We start from the raw sequence: 27277 nt of genomic DNA, 5'->3' as shown, positions 1-27277 counted from the left end.
CTAAACTCACAAACCTTGTGTTAAAGATAAATGTTGAATAAAATCCATCATACCATCTCTCACTGAAAACTGATGTGGAAGTGCAATCTCCTGGAGAATCCCTGCCCACTCCTTCCTACCCGGGCTCCGTGGCTATATACATACCTGGGATATAGCAGCAGGAGGCGGCCATTCGGCCTTTCAATCCTGCTCCACCTTTCAATGGGAAACAGCTGACCATCCAGCTCAGTCTCCTGTTCCTGCTGTGTTCCAATCCCCTTTCATGACTTTACCTCGAAGAACTATATCTAAGTCCTCCTTTGGGTTCACTGCCTTTTGTTCCAGTAACGTTGCTGTGTTACTGTGTGGGTGTAGGAAGGGGTAATGTGATGGCGATGCCTTCTGGAGGATGCACTCAGCGTCCCTCATCATCCTGCACTAACATCAACTGGGTTTCAGCAACTAGAGATAGGAACCATTTCCAGAATATGGGCATCACTGGCTCGGCCAGCATTTATTCCCTATCTCTAGTTACCCTTGAGAAGATGGTAGTGAGCTGCTGTCTTGAATCATTCGCAGTCCATTTGGTGCAGATAGACCGACAATGCTGTGAGCGAGAGTGTTGCAGAATTTTGGCCAAGTTATTCTCTATCTTTGGTTCTTCAAATGCTGGTTAACATAATCAGGATCTGCATATGAGTTTGAGATTTCAGTCTGCAAATCTTCACCGTCTAGCACACTGCATAAAGGAATATGTACAGGTTAGACATTCAGAGCAGACAATTCTAGTTTTTCCCCTTTCTTCCCCCAAAGCTGTAACCCTCCAGCCCACTTACTCTCTCCCACCATTCTGCCTCTGCTGTCCCTAATGTACCCGCCCCCATTCTCATGGAGTTACCGGTAAACAGATCCATACCACCACTTCCTGTCCTCGTTAGACTCTGCACCCTTTCTGGGTTTACTCCATTTCACTTCAGTTACTGCAAGGCAATAATGTTACAGCAGAATAAATCAAAAGGCGACAGAAATAGTGGTAGCAGATCCTGGACAGAAGAGGGTCCTTCAGTCTGGGAGAATGGGTCAGATTCTTCTTTGTTTCCCATTGTTTGTTTCCCAGCGTTATGACAAGTTGGGGATGGAACTTGGGCCCATGTGGGTGTGGTGACACTTTGACCCCCCAACCCGTCAATACTACAAGCTGATACGTTCCTCCTCCAGCCAATCACAATGTCAAATGCTTTTCGCTAATTACCCCAAAGCATATGCTCCAAAATCTGCCCATATTCTGCACATGTGCAGTTCTGGGCTTCCCCTCACACGCGTAGTCCCTGCCTCAGGGATTGTGGGAGTTGTAGTCCCCATGAAGCTACTGGATCCATGCTTCTGGAGAGTGAATGAAAAGTGTGGACTGGAGGGTGTTGTGTATAGGATCCCCATTCAGACATACAGGACATGTGGGCTGTCACTGGATTTTACTGAGACATATGCTTCCACAAACTGCTTTCTGATGTAAGGAACATAGATTGCGGGGTGGGGAGGTCAATAAGGGGTAGCAGATTTTAAGCAGATGTAGCTGAGTGGTTAGCACTGCTGCCACACAGCATCAGGGACCTGGGTTTGATTTCAGCCAGATGCGACTGTGTGGAGTTTACACGTTCTAACCATGTCTGCGTAGGTTTCCTAGGGTGTGCGAGCTTCCTCCCACATTCCAAAGGTTAGTGGAATTGCCTATGCTAAATTGCCCACAGTGTCCATGTATGTGCTGTCCAGAATACTCTGTTGTGAATATGTATCCTATACTTTAATACAAAGCCTAGGTCTTTGACAATGAAACGCAAAGCACCCAGAAAACTTCGCCTCCCCTCGTAATCTGATAGAAGACTTCTGATAAATCTGGTTGAAATTAGAACACAGCTGGAAAGCTGGAAGATTAGATCCAATCCAAAATCCAGTGCTTAAACAAAGGAGACTACAATAGGATGAGGCAGGAGTTGGCTAATGTAAACTGGAAACAAAGACTTTACCGTGGGAAAGTTGATGGACAGTGGGGGAATTTTTCGAAGTGCTCAGCAAAAGTATATATCAGGGAAAAGGAAGGACTGTAGGAAAAGGAGCAATCTGCCATGAGTGGCTCAGGAAATAAGGGAGTCTACCGAATTGAAATAGAAGGCATACAAATTGGCAATAACCAAGGAGATACTAGGAGATTAGAAAAAACTTTAAAGATCAACAGAAAGCTAGATGGGATTGGGGGAGAAAAGTGATGAGTAGTTGTCCCCAGGGCCAGAATAGCAGTTTACACTGCTAGAGGGGAACCTATTGTGTGGGGAACATATGGCCTCTGTAATTGTTCAAGCACTTAACTGTTACCATAGAGGCAATCCTGATCACGTTAAAAATCACAACACACTCCAAAAGCTTGTACTTCCAAATAAACCTGTTGGACTATAACCTAGTGTTGTGTGATTTATAAGTTTGTCCACCCCACCCCAACACCGGCTCCTCCATATCAGAATCCTGATAGACAGCCCCACTGAAACTGAAGTGCCTGTCAGATACTTGAGAGAGCCACAGGGGTGTATGTTTTAAGCACAAAGTGCGAAAATGAACTAGACTTCCTAACTGACGGTTGCCATGGAGATAATACTGAGAGAGAGAGTCTCTATTCAAAGTCCCAAACCACAAAAGGTATAAGAATGGGAGCTTTACATTGGACAGGCGGGGAGTTACCTGATCCTGCCTGGAGGTGTTTTGCATGTACACTATCCAGGTAACTGCCATGTCTCATCAATAAAGACTCAAAGAAGACCTCTCAGAGTTCTGTACCTAGTTATTCCTATCCAGCAGGGTTTAGGAATGTGAGTACACAGCAGTCAGTCTTCACAGTGGAGGATATGAAGAACATGCCAGTAATTGATAAGGAGACTGAGGAAGGTGAGGACCTGGATATAACCATTATCATGAAAGAGTTAGAGCTGGGCAAGCTAATGGAGCTAAATGTACACAAGTCTCATTGCCCTGATGGAATACATCCCAGGATACCAGCAGGGTTAGTGGGAGAAATAGCAGATGCACTTAGAGTCATAGCATCCTGCAGCAGAGACAGGCCCTTTGGCCCAAATTGGCCTATGGCGATCCGGAATGTCCATCCACACTAACCCCATTTCCCTGCACTTAGCTCATCTGCTTCTGGCCCTTTCCTATCCATGTATTTATCCAAATGTCTTTTACCTGTTGTGAGAGTGTACCCCCCTCAATCACTTCCACTGGCAGCTCATTCCATATACATACCACCCTCTGTGTAAAACAGTTGCCCCTCAACTTCCCTTTTATTCTTTCCCCTCTAACCTTCAACTGATGCCCTCCAGTCCTTGATTCCCTGGGAAAAAGACTGAATGCATTCACCTTATCCATGCCCCTCATGGTCTTATACACTTCTAGAACAGTACCCACTCAGTTTCCTCTGCTCTAAACAAAAAACTCCTCGCTTGTCCAACCTCTCCCTATAACTCAGACCCGTGAGCCCTGAGAACATCCTTTTTAAATTGTTCTGCACTTGTTACAGTTTAATAACTGAAACCTACACTGCATTCATCATATTTCCAGTGTTTCCCCACGGCGCTGGAACCGACGTGACAACAATCCATGATCGAGAATGAACTCCTTTACAACAATCCCATTTTCATCGTATTTCCCATGGTGCAGGTATCCTTGTGTCTTTCTGGTTGCATGGTTAATTAAAGACTTGTCCTTCTACAAAGCAAAGCTGTGGCTTAATTGTTCCTGGGAAACATGCCATGAATTTTCAGACTTTCAGAAACAAATGAACTCTCTCTCCACAGTCACCACACTAACATGGACTTGGCTGTGTCTCAGTATTTTTTTCCAGTCACACTGAGATTTGAATAATTTGCCCACGGACAGAATAAACACCTTTCCTTACACATGAAAAGGCCAATGAATATTCAGACCGGCACGGATCAAGTAACTATCAGATCTGAACAGGAAATTCAATTTGAATTTCTCATCCACAAATCCGCCCTTTCAGTACCCTACACCTGAGAAAACAACTCACCGCATTAATACAGGATGGATCTTTATAAGATAATTATAGTATTAAATTGTAGTTTCATGTTTCTCAAAGTTTTAACTCTCAGTCTAACAATTTCTTTCTTCTGTGAACTGAAATCCAAACCAATCTCCTCACTCCTTCCCTCCACACCCAGTTCTCTCACTCTCTCTCTTATCTTTGAATTCAGTTTCCTAGCTCTTGTCTGCGGATTAAAAACCAAATCAATGAGTCTGACTCTGAGTCCACCAGGGTGGGGGGCGGGGGGTGAGGGGGGGATGCTGTTGCTGAATCCTCTGAAGACAACCATCCTGCATACACTGCTTCCTGCACACTCTGGCCAAAACCCGTCTTACTAAAATTAACCAAATTAGAACTCAAATTGCAGGTCCATCCTTGTCACTTTCCACAAAAACTCTGAATCTTCACAAAAAAGAGTTCTGATAACTTTCTGCAAAATGCTGCCCCACTGATAGTCTGATCACATGGCAGGGTACCAGGAAACAGGCCATTCCCCTGGGTCCTGCTCCCAGAGGGAGGAAGATGCCAATGACAGATTAATCCCTCACAACCACAGCCTCCTTCCCAGGCACTGTGCATACTCCCACAATTGGCCAGCACTGTGCCCATACACTGGTCTACCCTCCGACAGCACGTGCTCCCGGTCATACAGGAGCCTGGGTGATTGACAGCAGCTGCTGCCCAATATATCAGAATCTCGACAGTATGGAAACTGGCCCTTCGGCCAAACAAGTCCATACTGACCCTCCAAACAGTAACTTATACAGACCCATTCCCCTCCCCTATATTTACCCCTGACTAATATAACTAATACTATGGACAATTTAGAATGGCCAATTCACCTGTCCTGCCCATCTTTGGATTGGGGAAGGAAACCCGCTCAGACACGGGGAGAATGTACAAACTCCACACAGACAGTTGCCAGAGGCTGGAATCGAAACCGGGTACCTGGTGCTGTGAGACAGCAGTGCTAACCTTCCCGTCTTCTTCTCTATAGACAGGAAGGGGCAGGGCTGGAGAACTGGGGTAATGTGATTGCAAACAATGAATGAATGTGGAGGACACTGGGGGATGGACAGGTCAGTGAGGGACAGGAGCAGTGCAGCAGCAGGAGGGGATCCTGGACAAACTGAGCAATGGGAGAGTCTGACAGGAGAGAAACTACAGGAAGGTTCTGTTTAGAGGCTGAGGCAGGGACAGCTGGGAGACAGTATGGCCTGGTGGCTTGGGCAGGTTTTCTAATCAGCCTCTTCAAAGATGCTGTTCCGCAACTCTGAGCCCGATCCTCCTGGTCCAGAGGTAAGGACACTGCCACCATTTCCTGGTGGGCAAGGGATACGGGGACTGCCTTTCAAAAGGAACTCAACTGTGTTGGTGACATTAACAAGACTCAATATACAGTCACAGACAAAATGCTGGTGTACTTGAACTTCATCCAGAATATTAACACCTATAACTGGGCAACGCAGACCCCGATGTACAGAGTTAAATCCTGGATATTAATAACAGCTTTGTGCATGGGAAATCATGTATTATGAATCTGACTCAGTTTTTTTGAAGAAGTAACAAAGAGGATTGCTGAGGGCAGAGCATGGACATGATTTACGTGGACCTCAGTAAGGCGTTCGACAAGGTTCCTCATGGGAGATTGGTCAGCAAGGTTAGATCGTATGGAGTACAGAACTGGCCCGAAGGTAGAAGGCAGAGGGTGCTTTTCAGGCTGGAGGCCTGTGATCAGTGGAGTGTCACAAGGATCGGTGCTGGATCCACTACTTTTCGCCATTTACATACATGATTTGGATGTGAACATAAGAGGTATTGTAAATAAGTATGCGGATGACACCAAAATGGGAGGTGTGGTAGACAGGGAAAAAGATTACCTCAAAGTACAAGAGGATCTGGATCAGATGGGTGATGGGCTGAGGAGTTCAGTTTAGAAAAATGCGAACTGCTGCATTTTGGAAAAGCAAACTTTAGCAGGACATACAGTTTATAGTAAGTTCCTGGGGAGTGCTGCTAAACAAAGAGTCCTTGGAGTGCAGGTTCATAGTACCTTAAAGCAGAGAAGCAAGTATGTAGATAAGTGAAGAAGGCAGTTGGTCTACTTGTCTTTATTGGTCAGAGCATTGAGTATAGGGGTTGGGAGGTCAAATTGCGGCTGTACAGGACATTGATTCGGCAACTTTGTAATATTCCATGCAATTCTGGTCTCCTTCCCATCAGATGGATGTTCTCAAACTTGAAAGGGGTCAGAAAAGAAGTCCAGGATGTTGCCAGGGTTGGATAGGCTGTTTCCCCAGACTATCAGAGGCTGAACAGTGACCTCAAAGAGATTTTTAAAATCAGGCCGGGCATGGATAGGGTAAATAGACAAGATATTTTCCTTGCAGAGGGGGGGAATACAGAACTAGTGGAATGGAAGGGGAGGGTAGACAGAGAGGGGGTGGGCAGAGGGTCAGAGAAGGTGGGTGGATCGAGGGGGTTGGGACAGAAATGGGTGGGGACGGATAGGGGGGATAGAGAGGGGAGGTACAAAAATGGATGGGGACAGAAAGCGGGATTAGAGAGGAGGGGAACAGACGGGGAGGGTACAGAGGGGGCGACCGACGGAGGGGTGAAAGAGACAGGTGTGCAACTGACAGGGGGGCGACTGACAGAGGGGGCGACAGATGGGGGGACAGACTGACAGATTGTGGGACAAACCAACGGGGGGGGTGCGACCGACAAGGTGGGGGGGGCGACAAAGGACTGACTGACAGAGAGAGGGGGGCAAACCAGACAGAGTGGGGGGAGATGGGGGAAGATGGAGAGTTAGTTTATAGATCTACAACTCAACCCTGTTCGTGTTTTCTCCTCCTTACCTTAATTCCCTCTGAAGGGCTCAGAACAACTGCATAGTTCCTGGAAAGTGGGATTTCAGGGAGATCAGGTGCTGAACGTGGCATTTGGGACACTGACCTTTAATGGAATGCGCTGGTCAATAAATGGACTCTCGTTTGACTCCACAGTCTGTGTGGTGTTTGCACATTCTCCCCGTGTGTCTGCGTGGACTTCCTCTGAGTGCTCTTAATTTCCTCCCACAAATCCAAAGCCATGCAGGTTAGGTGGATTAGCTTTGAGTAATGGTAGGTTACAGAGTTAGGGTGGAATGCTGTTCCGATGGTTGGTATGGTCTCATGGGCCGAAAGGCCTGCTTCCACACTGTGGGGATTCTGTCACTGAGTATAGGGGTTAGGAGGTCACGGTGTGGCTGAGTAGGGCATTGGTCAGGCCAGTGTTAGAATACTGCATTCAATTGTAGTCTCCCTGATTTCAGAAAGATGTTACCAGAATACGACTCAACCTCTTAATGGCAAGTTCCTGGGAAGTGTTGACAAACAAACAGACCGTGCAGTGTAGGTTGATAGTTCCTTGAAAGTGTGGTTGAAGGTAGACAGGTCGGTGAAGGTGGTGTGCGGTATGCTAGCTGTTATTGGGCAGTGCATTGAGGATAGGAGTTGGGAGATCATGTTTCGGTTGTACAGTTTATTGGCTCGGCCACTTTTGGAATCCCCAGACTGCTTTCAATTCCAGTCTCCCTGTTACAGGAAAGATGTTGGAAAACTTGCATGAGTTCAGAAAAGTTTACTAGGATGTTGCCAGTATTGGAACATTTGAACCATAGGGAGAGGCTGAATAGGCTGAGGCTATTTCTCTGCAGCACTGGACACTTTAGGTGGCTTTATCGAACTTTATAAAATTATAAGGAGCAATGATAGGGTGACTAGTCATGGTTTCTTTTTTCCCAGGGTAGGGGAGACCAAACAAATGTGAATCTTTTTCCCAAGGTGGAAATGACAAATCCTAAGGGGAGATGGCAAGTTTAAATGATATGAAAACCGAACCAACTGCAGATGCTGTAAACCAGGAAGAGAAACAGAAGTTTCTGGAAAAGCTCAGCAGGTCTAGCAGCAGGTGTGAAAAGAAATTAGAGTTAACGTTTCTGAGGAAGGGTGACCAGACCCCAAACTTTAACTGATTTTTCTTCACAGATGCTGCATGACCTGCTGAGCATTTCAACATCAGTGCAAGTTTAAAGGGAGTGGTTTGGAGTATATACCTGAGAGGAACTTTACGAAGTTTATAAATTGTAGTGAGACCACATCTGGGAGTAATGACAGAAGTTTTGGTCCCTTTATTTGAGGAAATACATCATTTCATCAGAGGCATTTCACAGAAACTTGACTGGGATGAACCCTGGTTCGCAGGGATTATCTTTTAAGAAAAGGCTGAAGTAGTTGGGACTCCACTCACTGGATTTGGGAAGAATGAGAGGTGATCTCATTGTAACATGTAGAATTCTTAAGGAATTTGACAGGGTAAATACTGAGAGGATGTTTCCCATCATGAGGGAGTCTGGAAGCAGATTTTGGGTCAGTCACGGAATCACGGATTCTGTTTTAGATTCGTCAAGTTTAAGGCAACACCAACACGGGTCAGGGGTTTCAGTAGCAATGGAGCTGGGGTGATGTGGAGACAAGCAACATTTTAGAGATTGGAATTCCTGGTGTTTGTGATTGTGTAGATGTCTGATCAGAAGGTCAACTTGTGGTTACAGATATGACAGCAATATTGTGAAGAGTATGGTTCTATCTCAGATAGTTCCCAGGGAGAGGAAGGGGGTTAGCAGTAAGGGAAAGGAATTTGTAATAGCAACTGAAGGCAATGAGTTTAACCACTACAATGTTTCATTGGGGGAAACTGCAGCCAATCGCGTAGTGGGAGCGTGATGAGCAGTTTGATAACTGAGTAATGGAGAGGGATGATGGGGAGGGAGAGCTGGGCATTGTCAGTGTACATGTGAAACCTAACACGGTGCTTTTGGACGATGTCACCTCCTGGCAGTATGTAGGTGAGAAACAGGAGGGACCAAGGAGAGATCCTGAAGGGACACCAAATACAAGGAATTCAGAAAGAAAAGGGAGTGTGGAGATGGAGGAGGTGTTTGCAACAACGGTGAGGTCAAATATTAGTTTGTAGCAGAATGGGAGAGAAGGACATAACCAGAAAAGAGAGACAGATAGAACAAAGAACAATATCTGTGACTTAGTGAGGGGGAGTGATGAGGAGGAGGCGCAGCCTAACACCAAAAACACTTTCTACATTAGTGACGTCACCCAACTCCACCCTAGTCTCAGCTCATTTACTGAAACACTCGTCCATCCCTGTGTTATCTCCAGACTTCGTTATCAAACACACTCTTTGCCAACCTCCCACATTCAACTTACATGCAATCTCAAGAGTATCTAAAACCCTACTGTCCAAGTGCTCACTTGTACCAAAATTTGTTGATCCATCAACAAGCAACAATTTAAAATTCTCACCCTTGATGTAATTCCTGGCTGTGAACATCCCTGTCTCCCTGCACCACACAACCTGTGAGACCCCGACAACTCATTTTCTTTCAGATTCCCAACGATATGTTTATTCATTGCTTCACCTGTCTGGCTGTTTCTCCTGTTGCCAAGGCAACACTGTCTGGAATTCCCACCCTAACCCTCTCAGACCTGCTTTCCTCCTGCTTTCAGGTATTCCTGAAAACCTGTTTATTTGGCAGTTCTTTTGATCACCTGACCTAATATCCCCATCTGTGGCCTTATGTCAGAAGCTCTCAATAGTATTTCTGTGGAATTATAAACTTTAAAAAAAACAAACTGTTGTTGATTTGCACATACATTGTCAACTCTTCACTGTCGCTGAGTGAATAATCTATAACAGCTCTTACCCAACCACATTGTGGGAGCACCTTCACCACATGAATTGCAGCTGTACAGGAAGTCAAACATCACCCTCTCCCCAGGCAATGGGGCTTTGGCACTGATCACTGGGATCTGTGGAGGGAGAAACAGTTGATATTTCAGGGAGTGTAAAATGCATTATAGGGAGGGAAAATGGTGCAGCATTTGGGATTTTCAAATTGGTGTTTTACAATGTGCACTACGTTCTGTAAAACCTCTCATTCCATACTGTGAAAATTTTCTTCTCTTTCTGGTCAATACGTCTTTCCTTTCCCCTGCCCTGCACCTTCACACATTTCCAATGTCTTGGTCACAACACACTGTGCTGTCCGTGAAGTTTACCACGTGGTTGAGTATTGTCCCGCCCCTCATTCACTCCGATTGGTGAAGCAACAACTAGCACCTCTAGCCCCCGTTCCCCCATTAACATCAAGAATCCGAGGCCCATTGTGGGCTGGAGCATGCTCAGTGCTTCCTGCTTTTGCTGCTGTTCATCAGGTATAAGAGAGAGAGGGCTCATCCCTGTTTCTCCTGATGTCAGACAATAACAACAACTACCTGCATTGTAGGGAGCCTTTCACATTGACAAATCTCCTAAAATTCTTCACGGATGATGGAAACGTTGATTAAAGAGAACGATTTTTAGATACATCTTTAAGGTGGACAGAGGGGGTTAGGGAGAATATTCCAAAGGTTTGTGTACTCGGCAGCTCCAATTGTGGAGTGATATAGGTGGGCAACAGCTTACAATGGAGACAGTTAGGGGCTAACCATAGGTTAAGAACCCCATGTCGAAGCCCCCCACCCCACACACCAGACCTTGTTCTCACAGCCTGTCATTACACACTACCTATGGTTAGCCACTAACTGTCTCCACTAACAGCTAGTCACCCTCCCCCAGCCACATTATTATCCACTCCTTTATCCAACTGTTCTTCTCACTCTATCCCCACCTATCCTTTACTCCTTATATCCTCTCCCCACACTATCTTCTGCAAATAAACTGACTTTTTTTCCTCAGTAACATCTGTTCTATGGAAAGGACACCGGATCTTAAACTTTAACTCTGATTTCTCTTCACAGATGCTGCCAGACCTGCTGAGATTTTCCAGACCCTCCGGGTTGTTAGTTCTGTTTTACATCTTCCGCAGTTCTTTTGGTTTTAATTTACCGGAAGTTTGTAATTCAGGTCCTACAGCCTCTGTCCCAGTCTCTGCTGTCTCTCCCACCCCCACCCAGTGACACTGCACCTGCACAGCTCATGGACAGGTGTCGGCTTGCTGACCACACCCCTGATTCACTCCCATTGGCTGCAGGGGAACACAGACTCTCCTCCTATTGGTCTGGAGCTGCCGTCAATCAGCCGGGCACTATTGTCATGAGAGTGGTTGGCTCCTCCCTCTCTCTGCCCTGGGATGAGCTTCATCATTCACAGTGAATAGGGCAGTATCACAGAGCACAGGGGCTGGGGCTATTCAGCCCATTGGGGCTGTACTCTCTCTCTCTGGAGATGCTGCAAATCTGTCCCAAGTCCCCTCCCATGAGCCCATAGCCTCCCAAATCTTTCCTTAAAAAGTAAAATTCCAAGTCTGTTTCAGAATACCTGCTGAATCTGTGTCGTTCAGACTGTTCCAGATGCTCAGAACTTACTGAGTAAAATAGCGTTCACATTTTCACCTTGTATTATTTGCCAATTACTTGAAAATAGTTACTAAAAATTGTGACAGTGTTAACAATTCCTCTCTCTCTCTGTAAATTCAAGACCTTGCAACCAAATCTGCACAAGATCGAAATCACTGCTTCACCTTCTCAGCTCCAAGGATAATTATCTGTGCTTCAGCTAGCTCTGCACAAAAGAGAGGAATGCATCTTAAATTATCAACATCAAAGAAACAGACCTTCGGTCCAATTCGTCCGTGCCAACGAGGAATCCTAAACTAATGGATTCCCATTTACCATCTATTGGCCTGTATCCATCAAATCCCTTCCTATTCATGTATCCAATTGGAAGCCTTTTAAATGTTGGGATTTTATCAGCCTCCACTACTTCATCTGGTAACTCCTCCCATACACACACCACACTCAGCTTGAAAACGTTGCCACTTAGATCCCTTTTAAATCTTTGCCCTCTAAACTTAAACCCATGTGCTCTAGTTTTGGACCCACCTAACCTGAGGAAATAGGACGCCAGCTGCTCACCTTATCCATGCCCCTCGTGATTTTATAAGTCTCCATGGAGACACCTCTCAGTCTTTGACTCTCCAGAGAAAATAGCCCCAGCCTATTCAGCCTCTCCCTGTAGCCCAAATCCTCCAATCCTGGCAACGTTTTTGTAAATCTTGTCCAAACCTTTTCAAGTTTCACAACATCCTTCCGAGAACAGGGAAATTCAAACTGAAAACAGAATTCCAGAAGTGGCTTAACCAACATCCTGTCCAGCCACAATATGGCGTCCCAGTTTCTGTATTCAATGCATTGACCAATAACGGAGAGCGTTAATGGAGTCCCATTTGCCAGCGGTTCACCCTTATCCCTCTAAATCCTCCCTCTTCATGTACCAAATCAGATGCCTGATTCCAAGAACAGGGAGATTGGAACTGAAAACAGAATTCCAGAAGAGCTGTAATCAGTGCCCTGTCCAGCCACAATATGACGTCACAACAGCTGCATTCAATGCATTGACCAATAATGGGGAGCGTACCAAATGCTGCATTCACTACCCCACCTCCCTGTGACTCTACTTTCAAGGAACTATGAACCTGCACTCCAAGGTCCCTTTGTTCAGCAACGCCCCTCAGGACTTTACCATTAAGTGTATAAGTCCTGCTCTGATTTGCCTTTTCAAAATACAACAGCTCACATTTATCTAAATTGAACTCCGTCTGCCATTCCTTGCTCCAATGGCCCATCTGATCAAGATCCTGTTGTATTCTGAGCTAACCTTCTTCACTGTCCATGACACCTCCAATTTTGGTGTCTTCTGTAAACCTATTGACCATACCTCATATATTCACATCCAAGTCATTTATTTAAGGGCCCAATATCCATCCTTGCAGCACAATGCTGCTCACAGACCTCCGGTCCGCAAAGCAACCCTCCATCATCCTCTGTCTCCTACTTTCAAGATAGTTTTGTAATGGCTTGCTCTCTCTGCATTCCATGTTATCTAACCCTGCTAACCAGTCTGCTTTGTGGAACATTGTTGAATGTCCATATCAACAGCATTCACCGCCTTCCTTATTCAATTTTTTCGTCACTTCAAAATACTCACTCAAGTTAGTGAGACCCAATTGTGCATGTACAAAGCCACATTGACTCTACCTGATCATTTCTGTCCCGCTGCGCCTTCCTTGTTCAGTCCACACCCTCCCACCAACCCACGCTCCACACACTTGACCCTCCCTTACCACCACGGGAGATGTAAAACATGCGGCCACACCTCCCTCTGACCTCTGTCCAAGACCCCAAAATGATCTTTTCACATCAGGCAGAGATTTGCCTGCACATCCCAAAACCTCATCTTCTGAATATGGGAAATTTAACATGGTTCATCCAACTAAACTACACATCTTTGGACTGTGGGAGCAAACTGGAACACCCGAAGGAAATCCTCACAGACACTGGGGAGAATGTGTCAACTCCAACACAGACAGTTGCCCGAGGCTGGAATCAAACCCAGGTCCCCGGTGCTGAGGAAGCAGCACAAACCACTGAGCCACAATACTGTGGGATCTTTGATGCTGATGAGCTGCCCCACTAATACCTCAGTCACTCACCCTGCCTTATTTCCTAAGAGGCAGTGATGATGGGGTGAAATCAGACAGTTAATTCAGAGACCCAGATAACGTTCTGGGGACAAGGGTTTGAATCCCATCACGGCAGATTTTGGAACGTGAATTCAATAAATATCTGGAAAAAATAATCTAGTGATGACAGGAATCCATTGTCAATTGTTGGAAAAACCAATGTGGCTCACTCATGACCTTTAGGGAAGGAAAATGCCATCCTTACCTGGTCTGGTCTGCATGGGACTCCAGACCTATAGCAACGCAGTTGACTCTTAACTGCCCTCTGGGTAAACGCAGCAATAAATGCTGGCCGAGCCAGTGACAGCCTCATCCTGTGAATGAATAAAGAAAACAGGTCAGGTTTTGTTCCTTTTCTCGTCGGTACATCCTACAAACTCAATCAGAAACGTTCTCGTACACACTGAACAAATACCTTTCCATCCAAGCCCTTAACACTACAGCACTCCGAGGCCATGTTGGTAAAGTTAAAACCACTTATCATTGCATCCATATTATTCTTACAGATATCTGAGGTCTCCTGGTAAAATTGTGTCTCAATTCCCTGCTGACTATTGGGAGAGGGTCTATAACACAATTCCAGTAAGATGGTCATCCCTTTCTTATTTCTCAGTACCAACCAAATAACTTGCCTGGATGTACTCCCAGGAATATCCTTCCGAAGCCCAGCCATAATGTTATCCTTAATCAAAAACACCTCTCCCACTGCGCTGTTGGTCCCTTTCTATCCTTACTATAGCATCTATACCCTGGAACATTAATCTGCTAGTCCTATCCATCCCTGAGTGATGCCTCTGTAATTGCTGTAATATCCCAGTCACATGTTCAAAACCATACCCTGAGCCCACCTGCCTGACCTGTCAGGTCTCTTGCACTGAAATAAATGCAGTGTAACTGGTCCGTCCCACCTCATTCTGTGACTTGCTCTTGCCTGCCTTGACAGTCTGACCGGTGAACAGTACCAGCCTCAGACTCACCTCTTTTCTCACTATCTCTTTAGGTTTACCCCGACTCCCTCACTGGTTTAATGCCTCCCGAGTGGCACTAGCAAATCTCCCTGCTCATCAGGACCCCATGCTTTCCCCTTCCTATGCCATTGCTACCAATGTACAATGTCCTCCCACTGGTTATTCTCCCTTTTGAGAATATTCTGCTCCCTCTGTGAGACACTGGCACCAGGGCAGCACCACCCCATTCTGATGTCTCACTGTCAGCTGCAGAAATGGCAGACTGTGCCCCTGACTAGAGAGTCCCCCATCACTATCGATCGTGTGGAAATGGATATACCTCACATTATGTTAGAAGCCAGTCTCAGTACCAGTAACTTGGCTGTCAGTTCTGCATTCCCCTGAAAGTCTATTACCACCTACATTTTTCAAAACCGTGTACTTGTCTGAGATGGGGATAGCCAGTGGAGACTCCTGCAGTACCTACCTACCCCTCCTAGCTTTCCTGGAGGTAACCCATCTACCTGACTGTATCTGCAGTATCTTGCAATCCTGAGACGGCCACATATCACACCCCCCGGCTCCTGTTAACTCCTCACTGCCTTTAATCACTCCTCCACCAATCCATGCGTTCCAATAGGATTTGCAATCACACTTCCTGCAGACATAATCATCAGGATCATTGAGACTCTCCCTAATCTCCCACATCCGACAGGAACAGCACGCCACTCTACAACAGGCCATCTCTCCGCCTTAACAACCTACAGACCAAGACAAAGACACAGTCTTACTTCTCAAAAAATACTGCCCGAGATTAGCAATGCTTACATTTCATATCTTAAACATTTAATCAAGAGACCCAAAGACATTAAAAAGAAATCCTCACTTTACTCCTATTGTTGTAGATTTAATAAAATAAAACGGACTAAGATTGATATTTGAAGAGACTGAAACTCACTGAGCTGAATCCCGGCTCTGAGTACTTCCAAGGGGAGGTCTCTCTGAGGGCAGCTGTGAAATGTCACTGTTTCTCTTCTCTGCCCGCTCCATTTTCAGAGAGGTTTTTAACATCACAGCAAGTCAGCTCAGAGAGGTCACTGCTTGGTTTTATTCACTGGGGGTTGCCTTTGCTGCCCAGACCAGTATTTATTGGCCACCTTCACTTGTCTTGGAGAAAGTGGTGGTTAACCGCCTCCCTGAAATGCTGCAGTCCATGTACACCACAGTGATGTTTGGACAACAGTCCCCCTCTGGCCCCACAACCCTCCCTGTCTCCGTAATCCCCCTCCGCCTTCAGAAATTACATGTCCGTGGCATCAGATTTTTATTTAGATTCATTTTTGTTTAATAAACACCCCTCCCCCCAAAAAAGTGAAATATTTCACTCCCAAACAAATTTCTGTTGATTAACCTTTTGGAGAGGCCGACACATGGACGTTGCACATTGTTCACGTAGAATGATGGAACTTTCTTTAAACATTGCTAAAAAGGGGAGGCAATGGCTTAATGGTATTCCTGCCAGATGAGTGACATGTGCAATGTTCCGAGGATTAGGGTTAGAATCCCAACATGGCTGTGCGGACATCAGAATCCAATACAATCTAGAGTGAAAAGGCAAAGGATGACCATGAAACCATTGTCGATTGTCAGAAAACCCATCTGGTTCACTCATGTCCTGTAGGGAAGGAAACGGTCATCCTCACCTGGTCTGGCCTACATGTGACTCCAGACCCACAGCAATGTGGCTAGCTCTCAACTGCCCTCAGGAAAATACATTAAACACTTAACAAATACTCCGCAGGAATCATTGAAAAACTGTCTGTTCCCTGAACTAAAACTGAGTTTCAGCTTCACCTTCTCCCTGTCTCCCCTCTCCCTGTTTACACCCAACTCCAAAACACACTCATTGAGACAAGCAGCCCTCTCAGTGCAGCCCTGTTATTGTCATTGCCTGCTCACACCTACACTGCCCTCAGCCTCCTGTACTGTTCCAATGCATCTAATGGGAGCTCAGGGACAGCATCTCATCTTTCAATGCAGCCCTTTGTAACCCCAGAGTCAACATGGACCTCAGCAGTTTCTGAATGAACAGACCGTTGTCAGAATCTGGAACGTTCCACCTGAAATGGTGCTGGAATTCGAGTCCAAAAGGACTTTTGATGGGAAGTTTGCAGTTAATTGAAAATATGAAGTTTACAGGTTAACATCATGAAGTGAGTGATTGTAAGATCTCTCAGATTTAGACCCAAAGAGACCAGGTGTAATTTGGATAAATCTGTGCTCCCTCTCAGGCCAATAGCTCCTTCCTCAGCTGCAGGGCCCACAACATAGCGCACACCCAAAGGGTGATCCAACCACGAATTTGTACATCTTCCTGCTTAACAAAAATATTGGAGATATTTTCCACAAACCTTTCTCCTTCCACATTTAGACGTCAATGATATTCAGATCCTGATGACTCCATTGACTGTAAAAACTTACTTTTGAGATCCCAGCCTCAATTATTCTGATTTAATATCCTATGAAATGAATTCACAAAACAAAACTCAGAGCCAGTGCAGGAAGAATACAAGACATATTTTTCTCTTGGTATGTGACTGATGTGTAAATGCCTCTCTTCAAATCGTACACCACCCCCTCCCCCATCCCAGAAAGAGGACATGTCCATGCCCCTCACTGTATCTTGCCCCCAATAAAGATGGCGGCCATATCCCAAGACCTGTCACCGCCTGAGGGCCGCAGCCATTTTCCCATCTGCTGCAAACACGGGAAAGAGTTTCTAATTCAGATTAATGACCCGTACAGAGTGTAATTAACACTTCCCAGCCTGAAGTGACTCATTGTCTCCGTCTCCGAGGCCACTCTCCCCTTCCCTGTTTGCCTCTCCCACATTCACCAACGGCCGAGTCACGTGACACTGCAAAGGCGGAGTTACTGGTGACGTGTCATCCCACTGGCCACGCCCCACATTCACTCCCATTGTTTGGATGACCAGCTGCTTCCACCTGGTCCACCAGTCCCACCTCCTTTTCCTATTGGTCCGAAGCTGCCATCAATCAGCTGGACCCCATTGTGAGGTCAGTGGTGGGATCCTCCCCCTGCCTGAATCAAACCCGGAAGGTGGATGGATGGTGTCAATCAGGAACAACAAGCAGGAGGTGCTGGGAAAGCTCAGCAGGTCTGGCAGCATCTGGGAACAGGAATCTGTCCAGTGGCCCTTCCTCAGAACCGATGGGAGCTGGGAAAATTAGAATCCTGACAGTGTGGAAACAGGCTATTCGGCCCTAAAAGTCCACAGCGTATCTCCGAAGGGTATCCCACCCAGACCCATTCCCCTACCCTATTACTGGATATTTCTCCTGACTAATGCACCTCACCTACACATCCCTGAGCATTATGGGACATTTAGCTTGGCCAATTCAACTAACCTGCAGATCATGGTAGTGCAGGAGATAGGGGTTAAAGAGCAAATAATGGGCAGGTACAGAACCCAGAGAGAGACAGGAACATTTGGAAAGACAAAGGAGTGGATTACGATCTGGCTGGGAGGGTGCATAGCTGTTAATGGAGGGGACGGGAACCTGTGTCTGGCAGCATCTCAGTGGAGGTGGCGGAAATGGCGACTGATGATCTACGTTTTGCTGCAAAAACAGACCCCGAGCTTCCAGCTGCCTGTCACTTTAACACACGAGCCTGTTCCCTGGCCAACGTCTCTGTCTCATGCTTACTGCAGTGTTCCAGAGAGGCCAGAACATACCAAATGGCCCGTATTTCAAGGACTGCAATTTCCCCTCCCATGTGGTCAATACCATCCACTATATCTCCTCCACTTCCTGCACCTCTGCCTTTGAAACCCACACCTCCAACTGCAACAAGGATAGAACACCCCCCCTCCCCCCACCAAGTCCTTAACTTCCACCCAGATACAACATATCATCCCCTGCCATTTCCACAACCTACAATCAGACTGCACCACCAGATTCTTAAGGGGTTTGACAGAATAAATACTGATGTGTCTGAGGGTAAATACAGAGGGGGGAGTTTGAAACCAGATTCTGAGTCAGTCACAGAATCAAGGGTTCTGTTTCGGATTCATCAAGTTTACGGGAACACGGGTAAGGGGTTTCAGTAGCAATGGATCTGGAGTGAGGAGGAGACAAGCAACATTTAAGAGATTGGAATTCCTGGTGTTTGGGATTGTGTAGATGTCTGATCAGAAGGTCAGCTTCACATCAGATATAACTGTAATAATATTGTGAAGAGTGTAGTTCTGCTGCATCGTTCCCAGTGAGAGGGAGAGGCTCAGCAGTAAGGGAAAGGAATTTGTCAGACAATGGGTTTAACCATTACAATGTTTCATTGGAGGAAACTGCACCTAATCGAGTAGTGGGAATGTGGTAAGCAGTTTGATAACTGAGTAACAGTGGAGTAATGGAGAGGGATGATGGGGAGGGAGAGCTGGGCATCGTCAGTGTACATGTGAAACCCAACATGGTGCTTTTGCACAATGGCACCTCCTGGCAGTGTGTACGTGAGATACAGGAGAGGCCAAGGACACCAAATGCAAGGAATTCAGAAAGGAAAGGGAGAGTGTGGAGATGGAGCAGGATTTTGGGAGAGAAGGATAAAACCAGAAAAGACAGAACAAGGAACAATATTGGTGAATCAGTGAGGGGGACTGATGAGAAGGAGGAGGAAAGAGAGTTGGAAAGTCTATAGTTTAGTGAATTTAGGGTAAAGGGTCAAGATGAGTTCTGATAAGGCTTGACAAGAGACTGGAAGAAGATGTAAGTTTAGGACAAAAACCAGGAACACCATGTGAGGCAGTTTGGCTCTGTGGGCTAGTGAGAGGGAGGGAAGCAGCAGATTGGATTATCTCAGTCTTAGTGACAGAGAAACGCCATGTGCTCCAAACTCTTTTTGTTGGATGGAGGAGACAGGAGGATGGACAGTGTTTCACAAAGAAACAAAACCTGGGTAAGTGATATTTAAAGTGATTAAACAAACCTAATATATTTAACTTTTATCCAAAATATTAAAACAAATGACTGAAGTCCTGGTTCGAATCCCAACTTGGCAGATGGTGGAATCTGAATTCAAGAAAAAATAACTGGAATTAGGAATTTCCTGATCTCCATGAAACCATTTTCAATGGCAAAAAAAAATCCTGCCAACCCGACAGTGGCCCAGCCAGCTACTCACTGTATTAATCACTGCAAAGTCTCAACAAAGGAATGAAACTGGGTGGACCACTCGGTATCTAACAAGGCACCAGAAAATACAGCCACAGAATCAGCCCTCTGGATGGTGCAACGTCCTCCAGACTAACATCTGGAGTTTGGTGTCAAAATGTGCAGAGCTGTCTCACAGACCAATCAAGGAACAGCCTGACATTCTCATACTCATGAAATCAACCCTTACAGACAATGACCAGACACCACCATCACCATCCCAAGATATTGAGATTGTGGTGATGGAAAAGCACAACAGGTCAGGCAGCATCCGAGGAGCAGGAGAATCGACGTTTCGAGCCTAAGCCCTTCATCAGCCTGACCTGCTGTGCTTTTCCAGCACCACACTCTCGACTCTGATCTCCAGCATCTGCGGTCTTCACTTTCTCCTGAAATCTCTGAATATGTCCTGTCCCACCGGCAGGACAGACCAGGCAGAGGTGGTGGCACAGACAGGGAGGATTTGCCCTCTGAGTACTCAGCATTGACTCCGGACACCAGGAAGTCTCATGGCTCCTGTTGATTACTAGGTACCGTCCTCCATTGGCTGATGAATCACTTCTCTTTCATGTTGAACACCATTTGGAGGAAGCACTGGGGAAGTAAAATGGTGTCAAACGTACTCTGGGTACAGGATTTCAATGTCCACAATCGAGACTAGCTCTGCAACAGAATTACTGACTGAGCCGGTCAGGTCCTAAAGGACACAGCTGTTCAACTGAGTCTGCAATGGGTGGTGAGGGAACCAAGAGGGAAAAAACATACTTGATCTCATTGTTATGAATTGACCAGCTGCAGATACATCTGTCCATGACAGTAACGGACAGGACACATTCCTCTTGGAGACAAAGTCTTGGCTGAAAGTTGAGAAAAACCTCCATTGTGTTGAGTGACACTATCACCGTTCTAAATGGGACAGACTTTGAAGAGATGTAGAATCTCAAACTGGATCTCTGAGGCACTGTGGGACATCAACAGCAGCAGAACTGTACTCCAGCACAATCTGTAATCTCATGGGTTTGTAAATCCTGCTCTCACCCATCACAAAGGACAGGAAAGGAGGGCATGCCAACAGCAGCACCAGGTGTACCTAAAAATGAAGTGCCAACCTGGTGAAGCTACCAAACAGGACCATCTGCATTTCAAACAGCATCAGCACCAAGCCACAGAGCTAAGTGATCCTACATCCAATGGAACAGATCGGAACTCTGCAGTTCTGCTACACCCAGTTGTGAACGGTGATGGACAATTAAATAACTCACTGGAGGAAGCATCACAGATATCCCCACCTTTACTGATGGAGGGGCCTCACACATCCATGCACCAGATACGACAACAGCATTTGCAGCTATCTGTATCCAGAAGTGCAAAGTGGGATGATCCATCTCATCCTTCTGCAGTGGTTTCCAACATCACAGATGCGAGTTTTAAGCCAGTTTGATTCAGTTTGGATAACATCAAGAAATGGCTAAGTAGTGCAAAGGCTACGGGCTCTGGCAATAATACTGACAGAGGAGGTTCCAGACTGAGTCTGTCTGTCATAGAGAGTATGGCTGCCTCATGGAGTTTGAAGCACTGCAATGGGTCCATGCAAGTCATGTTAGTCAAGGATATTATAACGGTGGCTGTGAGTACTTTTGATGAGGACTCTATTACTGAGGTAGTGTGGGCTGAGGTTAGAAACAGGAGAGGAGAGGTCACACTGCTTAGAGTTTTTTTTATAGGCCTCCACAGAGTTCCAGGGAAGTTGAAGAGAGGATTAGCAAAATTATTCTGGGTAAGTGCAAAAGTACCAGGGTGGGCATTATGGGGGACTTTAGCTTCTGTGCAGAGAGGTAGCGAGTCTGTTTGAGAACGTGGCTGAAGAGCTTATGGGGGACTTTAGCTTCCCCAACATTGACTGGGAATGCTATAACTCTCATACGTTGGGTGATCAATTTTTGTCCAGTGTGTACAGGAGGGTTTCCTGATACAGTATGTCGAAGGCCAACAAGAGGGGAGGCCACATTGGATCTGGTGATTGGTAATGAACCAGGCCAGGTGTTTGATTTAGTTTTAGGTGAGCACTTTGGAGCGAGTGACCATAATTCAGATATGTTTAGTTTAGCAATGGAAAGGGACAGGTACATGCCACAGGGCAAGAGTTATCAATGGGGCAAGGACAATTATAATGCAATTACGCAGGAATTGGGATGCATAGAATAGCGTAGCAAAATGCAGGGGATGCAGAGAATGAAAATGTGGAGCTGGTTTAAGGAAGAGATATTGCATGTCCTTGATAGGTATGTCCCTGTCAGGCAGGGAGGAAGTGATAAGGTAAGGGATCCGTGGTTTATTACAGAAATTGCATCGCTTGTTAAGAAGAAGGAGGCTTATGTGTTGATGAGACAAGATGGTTCAGATGAGGAGATGGAGAGTTACAGATCAGATAGGGAGGATTTAAAGAGAGTTAAGAAGAGCAAAGAGAGGACACGAGCAGTCTTTAGCAAATAGAATAAAGGAGAATCCTAAAGTTTTCTATAGGTATGTGAGGAATAAAATGATGATTACGGTAGGAGCAGGTCCAATCAAAGACAGAATGGGAAGTTGAGTGTGTACCATGTGGAGATCGGAGAGGTGCTAACGAACATTTCGCATTGGTTTTCACTCAGGGAAAGGAGAATATTGTAGAGGAGAAGAATGTGGTATGAGATATTAGACTAGAAAGGATCGTGATTAGTTAGAAACAAGTGTTATCAATTCTAGAAAGAGTGAAAGTAGACAAGTCCCCTGGGTTGGATGGGATTTATCCAAGGATTCTCTGGGAAGCTAGGGAGGAGATAGCAGAGCATTTGGCTTTCATATTTGAGTCATCATTGTCTACACGTTTGGTACCAGAGGACTGGAGGATTGCAAATGTTGTGCCTTTGTTCAAGGGCAGTAGAGATGACCCAGGTAATTATACACCAGTGAGCCTGACTTCTGTTGTAGGAAAGGTTTTGGAAAGGATTATAAGAGATAAGATTTATAATCATCTTGCAAACAACAATTTGATTTCAGATAATCAACATGGTTTCGTTAAGGCAGGTCATGTCTCGCAAACCTCATTGAGGTTTTTGAGAAGGTGACCAAGCATGTAGATGAGGGTAGGGAAGTTGACGTGGTATACATGGACTTCAGTAAAGCCTTTGATAAGGTTCCACATAGTAGGCTGTTGGAGAAAATGCAGAGGCATGGAAATGAGGGTGATTTAGCAGTTTGGATTAGACACTGGCTTTCTAAAGGAAGGCAGCGAGTGGTGGTTGATAGAAAATATTCAACTGGAGTCCAGTTACTAGTGGTGTGCTACAAAAATCTGTTTTGGGACCACCACTGCTGTTTGTCATTTTTAGAAATGACTCAGATGCAAGCATAGGTAGATGGATTAGTACATTTGCTGATGACACTAAAGTCGGTGGAGTAGTGGACAGTGTGGAAGTGTGTTACAGATTGCAGGGGGACTTGGATAAACTGCAGAATTGGGCTGAGAGGTGGCAAATGTAGTTCAATGCAGCTAAATGTGAGGTGATGCACTTTGAGAAGAATAACAGGAAGGCAGAGTACTAGGTCAATGGAAAGATTCTTGGTAGTGTGGATGTGCAGAGGGATGTCGGAGTCCATGTACATAGATCCCTGAAAGTTGCCACCCAGGTGGATAGTACTGTTAAGGTGACATATGGTGTGTTAGGTTTCATTCATAGAGTAATTGAGTTCCAGAGCCGCAATATCATGCTGCAAAGATACAAAAAGCTGGTGCAGCCATACTTGGAATACTGTGTGCAGTTCTGGTGCCCATATTTCGGGAAGGACAGGAGGAATTGGAAATGGTGCAGAGGAGATTAACCAGGATATTGCCTACTCTGGAGGGAAGGTCTTACAAGGAAAGGCTGAGAGACTTGAACCTGTTCTCCTTGGCAAGAAGGCTAAGAGGGGATTTGATAGAGACATACAAGATGATCAGAGGCTTAGATAGGGTAGACAGTGGAAATCTTTTTCTAGGATGATGATGTCAGTATGCACGAGGGGGCATAACTACAAATGAGGAGTGATAGATTTAAGACAGATGTCAGAGGCAGGTTCTTTACTCAGAGAGGGGTAACGTACTACCTGCTAATGTAGACAACTCAGCCACATCAGGAAGATTTAAACAATCCTTAGATAAGGACATGGGTGATTTTGGGATAGTGTAGGGGTGAGAATCAGTTCACAGGTCAGCGTGACATCAAGGACTGAAGGGCCTGTTCTGCGCTGTATTGTTCTATGACTATTGTGCTACAAGAGATTTCTGCTGTCTTAAACAGAGTGACAGATCTTGTATGTTGGCTTACGAAATGTCACTGATCGCTACCAAAAATGTACGAGGTCAAGTTAGGGCAATAATAAGTTGCTGCAACAGGAGGGGAGCAGGTAACTCCATACAAAACCCTGCTTCTTCTCACCTATTTTTACCTCCAAAATAGAGGGAAAGCACCTCTGGATCCCACCACAACAATTTGCCCCACAATCCTGGTATCTGGCTGCGCACTAGGTGGAGTGGAATAGTCTGTACTGGGACCCATTGGGGCCCTGAAACACTTGGTAAAGACTAAAATCATCTGAGCATTGAGAACCCCACCACATTGTATGCATTTTCTATTGTTTTTACTCGGTTCCCTTGTTTTTCCGAATGAACCTGTTTAAAGTTGTTATTAGACACACCTGCACTCGCTGTGAATTGAACCCAGGCCTCCCGGTCAAGATTCGGGATATTTTCACCGCATCACAAGACATCGACTCTAAATTCCCTTGTCCCTTAACGTTTCTGGTGCTTACCTGCTGAGTCACGCCCGAATCAACTCTGCAAATTGGAGGAAGGGGCGGAACTGGAGGACCAAGCAGCGGCCGGTCCTCCAACCAGAGTGAGTGAGGGGCGGGGCCAAAGCATTCTCGGGAGTGAACGCGTCAGGATTGGTCAGAATGCAAACTGTTTTGCAGGATTGATCGTTTTCACTACATAGTGGAGTGTTAAACCTCTGTCATAAATCAATGTGAGATTTTAAGAAATAGTTGTGATGTAAATCTGATAACGTACATATTTTCAATCGATTTGCACAAATTGAGTAAGAAACTTGTTTTCAAACTCAGAACGACTGGTAATTTACATACTTGGCCAGTATGGTTGAGTTGGACCGAACAATCTACTCTCATACTAGCCAACTCTATATCTGTAAGTCGACAGAACTGTTGTTAATGACAAATATTTCACCCATGATTCTCTTCAGTTATGAATAATCTGTATAAACTCACCGGAAACCTCAGACGCACGCGCAGTTTGGTTCCCATGTGGCACATGCGCAGTGTCACACTGATCGGGACAGGGAGAGGGAGAGACACGGAGCTGAATTCTCCGGCAGCGGCTGCGATCGGCTTCAGAGAGTGAGCTCAGAGCCGGTGTGTGGGAGCGTCGCTGGGAGAAAGGAGCGGACAGAATTCACAAATCTCGGATAGAAGTTAAAAAAAAACCAAAAAGCCCCTCCAGGCCCGGGGAAGGAGGTGGCGGTCTCTGATCGGGGAAGCGGCTCAGGGTCACGGCCGCCATTTGTTTGAGGGAAGAGGGAGCGCTCTGGGCCGCCATGTTGTGAAGGTCAAGGTGCAGGAGGGCGGGGCTCTCGGGGTCTGTAGAACAATCAGAGGAAAGGGAAGCCCCATTGTTACTGATGAATTCCATGAACACAGCGTCACTGGGCGGTCCCGCAGGAATCTCCTCTCTCAGTCCCTGCTGTGATGTTTCACCCCAATCACAACCAGCAGCTCTCCTCCTCTCTCAGCTCCCCTTCTGTCCTTCCTGCAGCATCTGTCCCCTGGGGCATTGAGCTGCCTGTCCTGTCCCTCCCTCAGCTGTTGTTCTGTAATCCCTGTGATATCCCAATCCCATCTTAGATTACTTCACTAAAGACAGGGATGTATCCGATGGATTTTTCTTAACCTCAGCAATTGTTTAATACTCACTTACATGTTTTTAATTACATCATTTTTGAAGCATTTATTTCACATTCAATCATTTGCAATGGTGGGATTTGGACTTGTGTCCAGAGAACACTTGCTGAGTTTCTGGATAAATCGTCACACAATAATGCCCCAAGGCCATCACTTCACCTGCTCACAGTTTGTATATCCCAGTGCAACATGAATCAAAACGGTGGTTAGCACTGCTGCCTCACAGCGCCAGGGACCTGGGTTCAATTCCCGCCTCAGGCGACTGACTGTGTGGAGTTTGCACGTTCTCCCCGTGTCTGCGTGGGTTTCCTCCGGGTGCTCCGGTTTCCTCCCACAGTCCAAAGATGTGCGGGTCAGGTGAATTGGCCATGCTAAATTGCCCGTAGTGTTAGGTAACGGGTATATGTGGGGTATGGGTGGGTTGTCGCTTCGGTGGGTCGGTGTGGACTTGTTGGGCCGAAGGGCCTGTTTCCACACTGTAAGTAATCTAATCTAAAACCCTTTCTTCCTGCACAATTGTTTGACCCGGCGCTCTGGTGTAGTGACTCAGTACCTCACCGTCTGGTATCCCTCACTGTGGGGGTCTAATTGCTGCTTCTGTCAGCGTCTCTCACTTTTGAAGCTACTCCAGATCATGAGCCAACAGAATTCTCCGCTCCAGAGAGATGAGGCAGCACAGGTCAGGAATGGAGACTGGGATTTTCCAGATCTATGTGAGGCTCAGTGCCATTCTATATGTGTCACCCTCAAAGCATTAGTCTAATTTCCCATTCTGCCCCTTTCTGTGTCTTCTACAGGTACTCATGGAGTTCCTGCCTCAATAGACTTGCCAACTGCTGTTTGGGACGATGGTTGGTCAGCCAGAAAGACAATGTCAGGGAGGTCGGAGACTTCAATCAATCCTGCTGCCAGGTAAGATCATTCCAGTGCACAGAGCAGAAAGTAGTAAGAGGGATCCAAACATCAGCTAACAAAACAGGACATAGAGAAAGTGCTGGAGGGGGAGCACAGTACAAACACAACCCAGGCTCAATCACCATACCTGCTGCAAGTTTTGTTGTAATGAGACAGCATCGGGAGTTCCCAGTTATCAGTCCAGGCCTGTGCTTTCTTAGGGAGCATCAGAACAACTGAGGGGAAAGCAGGCCTCCCATGAGAGGATGGTAATGCAATCTGGGATCTTTCTGTTCCCTATTCCCTCTCCAACACTATCTATGGCTTGTATTGAGGACCAGTGTCTTCAATCATTCTAACTCCTATAACAGTTCCTATCTCTGTCATCTCCTCCCCTCTCACCAATTATTTCACATATTTGAAACCTCCAGTCCAGATGACCATCCTTATCACTGTAACTTGCTTCAATCTCTACAACATGCCTTGTCTCGATAGTCTTCTCCTCCTCCAATAACTGCAGACGTAGGGTCTGTTTCTGTGCGGCATGATTCTTCGGCCG

At 46.0% G+C, this 27277-nt stretch overlaps 1 long non-coding RNA gene across 1 annotated transcript; it reads right to left on the bottom strand.

The window, feature by feature from the left end:
* Positions 1 to 24635, bottom strand: LOC132813381 (uncharacterized). The gene is made up of 4 exons (XR_009644058.1): positions 24547 to 24635; positions 13858 to 13966; positions 9834 to 9939; positions 1 to 718 (listed from the first exon to the last, which is right to left on the bottom strand). It is a non-coding gene; the product is annotated as an uncharacterized LOC132813381 (long non-coding RNA).
* Between the last annotated feature and the right edge of the window lie 2642 nt (positions 24636 to 27277).

This window comes from Hemiscyllium ocellatum, unplaced genomic scaffold (assembly GCF_020745735.1).
Source record: "Hemiscyllium ocellatum isolate sHemOce1 unplaced genomic scaffold, sHemOce1.pat.X.cur. scaffold_363_pat_ctg1, whole genome shotgun sequence".
Taxonomy (NCBI): domain Eukaryota; kingdom Metazoa; phylum Chordata; class Chondrichthyes; order Orectolobiformes; family Hemiscylliidae; genus Hemiscyllium; species Hemiscyllium ocellatum.
This window is presented reverse-complemented; position numbering and strand designations above follow the sequence as displayed.